This window comes from Balaenoptera acutorostrata, chromosome 8, assembly GCF_949987535.1.
Source record: "Balaenoptera acutorostrata chromosome 8, mBalAcu1.1, whole genome shotgun sequence".
NCBI classification, from domain to species: Eukaryota; Metazoa; Chordata; class Mammalia; order Artiodactyla; family Balaenopteridae; genus Balaenoptera; species Balaenoptera acutorostrata.
The window spans coordinates 55094606-55103676 of NC_080071.1; the positions used below are offsets into that span (position 1 = coordinate 55094606).

At 39.1% G+C, this 9071-nt stretch overlaps 1 protein-coding gene across 1 annotated transcript in view; it reads right to left on the bottom strand.

Moving 5' to 3' along the window:
* LOC103011587 (serine/threonine-protein kinase 17B) overlaps positions 1–8592 on the bottom strand; it is a 32871-nt gene extending 24279 nt beyond the window's left edge. Inside the window, exon 1 of the mRNA XM_007190452.2 lies at positions 8456–8592. The gene's annotated coding sequence lies outside the window, so the exon portion shown is untranslated. The remainder of the gene's footprint in view (positions 1–8455) is intronic.
* Positions 8593–9071: the final 479 nt, after the last annotated feature.

Genomic DNA, 9071 nt, shown 5'->3' on the forward strand with positions numbered 1-9071 from the left:
CCTAGTACCTCAGAAAGTGACTGTATTTGGAGAAAGGGTAATTAAATTAAAATGAGGTCATTAGGGTGTGCCCTAATCCAAGAGGACAGGTGGCCTTATGAAAAAAATGAGATTAGGAGACAGAAACACGTAGAGGGAAGATCATGTGAAAACATAGGGAGAAGCCCATCCGCAAGCCAAAGAGAAAGGCCTCAGAAGAAACCAGCCCTGCTGACACCTTGATCCCAAAATTCTACTCTCCAGAATTGTAAGAAAATAAATTACTATTGCTTAAGTCACCCGATGTACAGTACTTTGTTATGACAGCCTAGCAAAGTAATACAGCTACTTTAAAAAAGAAAGAAATATTTCAAATGTGTAGGAAGGGAGACAAATATAACAAACACTTGGGGTTTTCAATCTTATTACTTTGCCACATTTTGTTTAAGTTAAAAATAAATAAGGCAACATAGACACAGAGTCGGTCCCTTCTTTCCATCCCACTAGCACTGGGTAGGAGCGCTTATCATCTCCTTGCCAACATTTGCCCCATTCAGACAGTTTTGTGGTTTAGTTTGCATTTCTGTGATTACTAGTGAGGACAGCTTCAATTCTGCTGCCCCTAAAGTATGGATGAATTATAGAATGTATCTTGCAGTGCTCTAAATATTAAAAATTAAAATATGATGAACTCATGTAGAATCACACTGGTACAGTGCTAGTCATGAAAGCACATCATGATTGTTCAATAAATAAATACTGTTAATATTCTAATGAAAGATACTCTCCACACAGTCCTCTGCCATTTTTGAATAGCTGTACCCTATATTTCCATATACAAAACTCTCACCCCAAGTTAGCTTAAACTCAACTCTTAAATTCTGTCTTTTTATTCTGTTTTGATGAACTACTTGTATACTTTTAGTTCTGATGGCACTCAGTTTCATTGGTCACATATTCTTCTCTGAAAAATCAATATGGTTACCAATTTCTGTGCTCAACCTTTTTTTCTTCAGGTCATCTTTGGACTTTTAAGATTTTTTCCCTAAATTTAAGTCTATGAATTTGCATGCTTATGACCACATTTATGTTATTAGCATATATATAGAAAGAAGGGATATACCTGTATTATAGATACAAATTGGGCTACATTCCCAACATGGTTCCAAATCAGGCCTTAGGAAACATGAGCACAAGAACATGTCAAATTCACTCATATGGAGAGAGTACAGGCTCTTGATTCTAAGATGCTCACCTCATCTAGATTCTAGAATCTAAGATATGTATCTCATGCTGTAATATATCAGCTAAAAAGTGATCTATTCATAACAATCTAGTAGAATGGAGATATATTTTATAAATAATTATTTTCTGCTCTCAAGTTTCAAAAGAATCAATATGGATCTTAGATATAGTCAAAGACTTATGTTTAATGAAGCATGATTTATAATAGTTAAAAAAATAAAAACTTGTAGAATGAATGAATCCCAAAGTCCAACAATAGGGAAATGGCTAAATATACCTAAATAATAGGATATTATATACCTAATAAAAATTGTGCTTTCAAAGAATATTTTTGACTCATATAATACTAAATGAAAAAAGGAAAACAAAACTTTACCTACAGTATGATAATTTTGTCATATAAAGTATATGTATTTGTTATATATAATTTTTGATATATGTTACATAATTTTGTTAAATATAAAAGCAAATAGAGGAAAATACTGGAAAACTATGGCAACATATTAACAGTGGTTATCTTTGGGTGGTGAGATTATGGCAGTATTTATACTTTCCTGTGTTTAAGTTATCTACACCAAGCAGGTACAGACGAAAACTAATAAATGCCTTTGGGTAAAAAAGATGGCTTTGAATATATATGACTAGACTCTAAACGCAGAAACTTATCCATTTTTAACAGCAAAACATATCTCTTTACACATTAAGTGTTACTTGGCTGGAAGTTCATGAGCCATTATTGCTCAGGTTTTTTAAGGCCTCAACGTTTTCTCTGCATTTATTTAGAGCATATGGTGTTCATTATCCAAATAACGTCTGTTCTTATGCAAAGACCATATAAGCATTTAGGGTAAATACTAAGCAAGAATTAATACCTTGTTTAATACTGCATAGAAAGAACAATTTCATAAATTCTGAATTAATGTTATAGTTATAATTCTATATAATGAATGATAATTTGTAACCTTAAGACATAGGCCTTTATTATGATATCACTTGGTGAAAATCCAGATTCATCCCGGGATCCCTCCAAAAAAAAAATCCAAAATATAATACTAATAGGTATTAAGTTTTGTAATACCTATTCAGTTATATTAGAAGGAAAAAAAAAACTTTCCTTTTTTAAAAAAAGGATTGAAATAAATAGTGTTAATACAAATACAGGGCCTATTAATCAAGCTACTTAATAGCATTTCCTAATACTAGACATTGGCTTGTGTTTAATTTTTTACCTAACAAATTTTCCTCCCCTCACATGTACTGTTGGTCATCATAATGGATGAATGTACCATGGTATTTTTATATTTGTATGATTATAAATGCAGCTGAAAACAGCATTGGGTAATCAGCAGTTTTTAAAATACATGTTAGTACAAAAATCATTTTCTGAATTGTGATATATTTCACTCTGTCTCTGAATATGCTGGAAACACAAGCCATGTCTCAGAAAAAAGGAAAAGCACATTTCTGAAGGTTGAACTTTAAGTTTATCTACTTATTGCAAACGTACCTATATTACAAACTGCCTTAGGGATCCATATAGCATCCCTTAAGTGTAGCTTCCTTCTATTTACTGCACTTGCACCAGTTGCCACAGCCTAGATATTTTTTCCATTTCCTCTCCTTTGGCCAATTTTGCATATAGCGGAGCAAGAACGTCACCTTTGTCCACCAATCCCTCCACAAACAGCTTGCTGCTCTTCATATAAGATTTAATCCTTGGGCACAAGAAGGTTGTCAATCAGCTGTCTTTCCTTGCATCTTCCTAAGCTTCCCACTGAATTCTCTTTAACTCCAACAATCACAGACCTTTTCTTGTTTTCTACCATAATTCACAGACCTATAACTGATTCTAAATTACCAATAGGTCTCACTCCATTTGAAATTCATCTCATAACACTATTAGGCTATACTAATAAAAAATGTCAAGGGACTTAGTACGTAAGTTTGTGTGTGTGTGTGCGCACACATGAGTAGGTACACACTTATAGACACAATCAGGCACTAAAAACAGTAAGAGGATAATAGAAGAAGGCAAGATACAATTAAGCTTCCAATTACACAATACTATCAATACTAGGAAAAATGGCGCCTCAAGTTTATCTGCAAAGTTTTTTTTTCATTAACTCCCATTACAATAATCACAATAAGAATTCAGATATGGATCAGTGAAGGAAGGAAAAAAGGAAATGTTAGGCTTGACCTGGGCCTTAATTTACTCGAAGGGAGAAAGCAAATGTGACGTGACGTGATCAAAAGTAAGACAAACGGTCCCTATAAACCTCTAAATAGCTCTATTTAAAAATATTCATCACGATATTCATTTCAAAGTTATCACATAAAAATGTTTTATAAAATAGAATACATCATATAACACTAAATAAGAACATCTAGAGAATTAAATTATCTGCTCTGATCCTTGCATTAGCTTCCCAGTACCTACAAGTTCAAGTCCTTATAGCATGCACACAAAAGCCTTTGAGGCCAGGTACGCACCAGCTTCATTTCCTGCCACACTTGTAGCTCATCTTTTGCCTCCACACCTCTCTTATACTCTTCTGTCTGAACATCCTTTCTACCTTTCTTTAAATGCAAAAACTCTTCGCATGCATCCTTCTTACCTCAACAAAGAATGTCATCTCCCCCAGGAAGCTTTGCCTAAAACCCACAGGTTGCCTTTAATGCCTGTCCTTTATGCTCCAAATAGGAGGAACCTTGACATACCTCTTTACCTCAACATGTAACATGTTAGACTGCAATTATATTTAGTGTCTGAAGGGTTGCAACCATTTGCTTTCATGCCTAAACTCCCAGCATGGTGTCTGGCACCTGGTAGGAATTTTTTAAAAATGTCTGATGAACTGAATTGTTAAGAATTATGAAATATAGCAAGAAGAATTTTTAGGTACATCTCATATCTTCAAGGGTTTAGCAGAACTTGAGATCCATCTTGAAATTATCATATTGGAGCTTCAAATGCAGCTAATCTCTGCTTAATTCAGTATTTGGCTAAATAAAATAAGAAATACTTTAAATTGCTATCAGAGAACTTCAGTTCTAAACAGGATAGTCATAGTCTGGAAACATGGATAAAATTATAATATCATATATTGTAATATAATACCAACGGGCCATTTATTTTATATTTACCTATCTTTGCAAACTAGGTGGCCACATGTTACTATACCTACTTCAGCTAAGAATATCAATATTTTAAGAGCTGCCTCAATCAGGAAATCCAGATACTTGTCCTGCCAAGGACTGATAAATCAAGATCTTCATGAAGTAAATTTGAAAGTCAATGGAAAGCAAAGTAAGGCACAAGACGACAGGGAAATAACTTTTTCTTTCTACATTAGCATTTATAGCTACCAAGTTTTCCCTAGGAAACAGAGGAACTGGAGATTTATTTATCTAGAATCCATCAAAATAAAGGAAGAACTTTCTGCTAGTGTGGCAGAAGGATCCATTTTTAATTAGTCAGTGATCAGAAGCAAAGGTATTTGTGTAGGGAAAGAGATGATGATGATTTTCAATTTCAAGGAAGAGACCGTTCCTTATATGTATTCTACTAACAGGTTTGTTTGTTCTTTTAAGATTGAATAGAGAGCATAATTCAAGAATTTAATCCTTTGAAAATCACAACAGGAAGCCAGCTAACTGACTCTAGTCTAACCAGTCTAGTATATACTATCCAAGGGCTAAAGTCCCAGGTAATGACCCCAGGCCTGATTCTGTGCCATGATAGGTAAGGCCAGGTGCTGTCTCTTCTACCTTCAGAAGGAGAATTAAACCCTATAATTATGGACCAGGATGGAAAGATGTTGAAAACGGAAAAATAGTGGGCCAACAAACATACAGTGCTTGTCATTCATCAGATGGAAAATTAAGTTTCTGTTGTAAAATAAAGCATTGTTTACTTACAGCATCTCTGAAGTACTGTTTATTCAGTAAGTATTACAATGCAAAATGGAATATGATCCTCGGATTACAGATGAAACTATCATCTCACTGTTAATATTAAGATTTTTAAATGCTTCAAGTATAACTATTCCCTCTTTTGAAGAAGTTGCATTGTCCAGGGTGCAACGACACGTTGCATATAAATATTAAAAGAAACTGACTAGGGCTTCCCTGGTGGTGCAGTGGTTGAGAATCCGCCTGCCAATGCAGGGGACACGGGTTCGAGCCCTGGTCTGGGAAGATCCCGCATGCCACGGAGCAACTGGGCCCGTGAGCCACAACTACTGAGCTTGCGCATCTGGAGCCTGTGCTCCGCAATAAGAGAGGCCGCGATAGTGAGAGGCCCACGCGCCGCGATGAAGAGTGGCCCCCGCTCGCCGCAACTAGAGAAAGCCCTCGCACAGAAACAAAGACCCAACACAACCAAAAATAAATAAATAAATAAATAAATTTATAAAAAAAGAAAAGAAAAGAAAAGAAACTGACTAGTTTAGATGTTTAAAGTGACACTGAAGTTCAAGGTTAAATATATTTGGGGGAAAAAGGATAAATTAAAGAAATAAAAAATGAACAAAGTATGTCTTGAAAATTACATTTGTCACAACTATTTATATAAAAATATGCGACTTAATTCCTAAGTACCTTTGTTAATTATTGTCTATTATCTATTAATGTCTATTATGATAATAGACATTTGTCTATTATCAAAGAAATACCCTTTGATAATAGTCTATCATAGAATATAAAATACTTAAAAACAAAATCATTGAGGGATGTCCCTGTTGGTCCAGTGGTTAAGACTTCACCTTCCAATATGCAGGGGGTGTGGGTTCGATCCCTGGTCTGGGAGCTAAGATCCCACATGCCTCGTGGCCCAAAAAACAAAAACCCAAAAAACGTAAAACAGAAGCAATATTGTAACAAATTCAATAAACACTTTAAAAATGGTCCACATTAAAAAAAAAAAATCTTTAAAAAAAATCATTGAATTTTGTCATCAATATTGTGGAAAATTAAAATAACTAAAACATTTAAAGTTTTCACAAGTGGAAAGTAAGTACATAAATGACTTAATGTCTTTGACACAATCAATACCCACAGAACACAAAGAATTCTTTAAGAAAAAAAATTAATCAAAATCCTTTAAAAGCAGTACCTCTAGAAGCACTGTCCTACTTAGCTGCCAATTTTTTTACAGGAAATATGCACCGCAATATAATATACATGCAACTGTAAGACAATTTTAGGATTAAGTGAAAGTGTCAGCAATCGATTTCCTTGATTCCTGGGTTTTAAATTAGGTCTCTAAGAGAAAAACAGGGAAATTTTGATAAGGAAATTCTCTCTTATAATTATCAAACAGCTTCAAAAACAAAGCTTTTAAAACATATTTAAATGTTTACTTAACACCAGTAAAACACTGTCAGTGCAAGTCTAAAGATAAAATTGGAAACATGCCATAAAATGCCTGTACCTTCTTCAGCTTTGCTATTAATATGCTGACACAGTGATCAATTAGTCAAGTCCCAACGTTCCTAAAAACTGATTCTATCTTAACCAAATTGTAATTCAGTATTCAATGAGCCCAAGAGAAACTACAACCATTCTGTCCACACACAAAAATGAAAGGCCTTCAATAACACAACTTTTACTTTTAAAACTTGAATATATTGCCATGTAAATACATTTCACTTCAATTTCAGATCCATAATTTAGAAAAATGATGTAAAATATATGATATGTACCTCAAAAATAAAGCAGCTATTAACAGCTTCAGTTATTAAAATATAAGAAAAACTTTAAAAAACTGAACATCTGCTCAGAGGAGGATGAAGGGGGAAGAAGAGAGGTCTTAAACTAGGACACTGCTTCTATGGGCTAGCTTTTTCAAAAACACACAATTTTACGGGTATGTAGTTTAACATTTATAAAACAAACATTCTGGAAGTTGTTGAAAACTACTTCTGGACAGTTTACTATAAAACTATAAAATGGTGAATCAATGACAAAGTAGGTTTATCATCTTTTCCTTTAATAAAATTGTGCTCCCGGGCTCAAAATGCCAGGTTACATTTGCTGCCAATTGCCCAGTCATCTCAGTAGACTATGCTGTCTCAGGGCACATTCTCAAAGGCTTGAGAACCTAAAGGGGTGACACCATATCAAACATCACTGCTTATCATCAGTACCAGGGATGTAAACATTACGTTGGCAAAACAATCAGTGACTGTGACACACAGACCTAATATAATTGAATTCTTATCAGCATGTGGCTTTAAAATGTTTTCTTTTCCTTAATTTCAATTTGCAAATTGATGTTGGAGGGCCTCTAGTCCCATCACAGACAGAGGAAGAACGAACATCAGCTACCAGCTGCCCATAAAGTCTCTTTCAACTTCGTCTCTACTTGCCCCTCGAAGGGAATTCAAATGAAGAGCTTTTCCCTACACTAAAACAAAGAGCTGGGTAAATGTCAAAATCGTAGCCGTCACGTAGTTGTATAGTTTGAGGATGGGTCGTGTACCCTTTGCGGTTTACATGGCGTCAAAATAAAACCAGATCGCTGGAAATCACAGAAACAACTGCAACTCGACTTCTCTATTCACGGACTTTAAAAAACTGTTCACAAGTAGTAACTGAAAATCCCCCACACGATGAGCACAAACTTCTCTCCAGACGAAAGACAGCTGTGAGCAGGACGTGTCCACGAGTCCAGATGTGAACACGTCCTGTGCCTACACCACAGCTGTGAACTCGGCAGGGTCCTGAAGGGACCACGTTGACGAGACGTGGAAGGGACGCGATCGAGCCGGTCGCGAAGGGGGCCCCCGCGGGACGCGACCCAGGGAGAGTCCGTGCCGGCCAGGCGACGGCGCGCACACACAGAGTCAGACAAACAGACACATACACACACACGCGCGCGCGCCCGCGCGCGCTCCCCGGGCTGAGAAGGGTATTGGACCAGCCGCCGCTCCCAGCGCCGAACCCGAGGGAACCAGGGAAGCAGGACTCCAGCCGGAATGCGGCGAGGGATTCGGAGCAGTCGGGCCACCTGGGGGCGGCGGTGTCTGAGCCCATCTTCCCCAGGCCGGGGGTCAGAGGGGACCCCGGATCCGCCCACACCGCCTGGATCCCTCCTCGGGACCCCTCCCACGTTCTGGGTCTCTGTTCCACGGGTAGAGGGGGCTGGTTCAGGGGTTTGGAGTCGCAGCCCCGAGCCCACCCGCCAATCCCGGCAGGACCGCGGACGCGCGAGGCGGAAGACACTGACCGCTCAGGCAGCAGCAGGTTCTCCCGAGGCTGCCCCCTCCAAGGGGGCTCCAGTCCCGCCCCACGCAGGTGGGCACGACAAGACGCGTTCTCCAGCTCTAGCTCCGTGAGGTGCCGGGTAGCTCCGAGCGTGGCAGGACCCACTTTTACTCTTCTGGACAACGGCCAACAGTTGTGACCTGACCTCCCCGTGAGGTGGCTCCCGGCTACGGCAGCAAAGACGGTGACGGGAGGTTACAGTTGAGGTTTGAAAACTGCAGCCGCGTTGCGGGGCAGAGCTGTAGGCTAGAACCCACCCCCCCGGTCGCGAGAGCCAATCCGAGCGCGCATGGAGGGCTGGGCTGTCACGTGAGGAGAGGGCGGGGCGCCGGCCAGCGGCGCGTGCTGCGAGGCGGGGCTCAGTGGTGAGGGGGTGCGGCCGCCGCCCGGCGGTCGGAAGCTGGGCGGAGCTGCAGAGCAGGTGGGGCGCGCTCTCGTAATTGCTGCGAGAAAGGAGTGCGGAGGGCGCCAGCCTGACTGTGCATGGGGCTGTGACTCCGACCTAGTGCATCCCGGCCTTCCGAGTGGCAGTCCGCGCGGTGTGAATATCTGAGACTGGGGAGAGGGAAGAAGGAAAG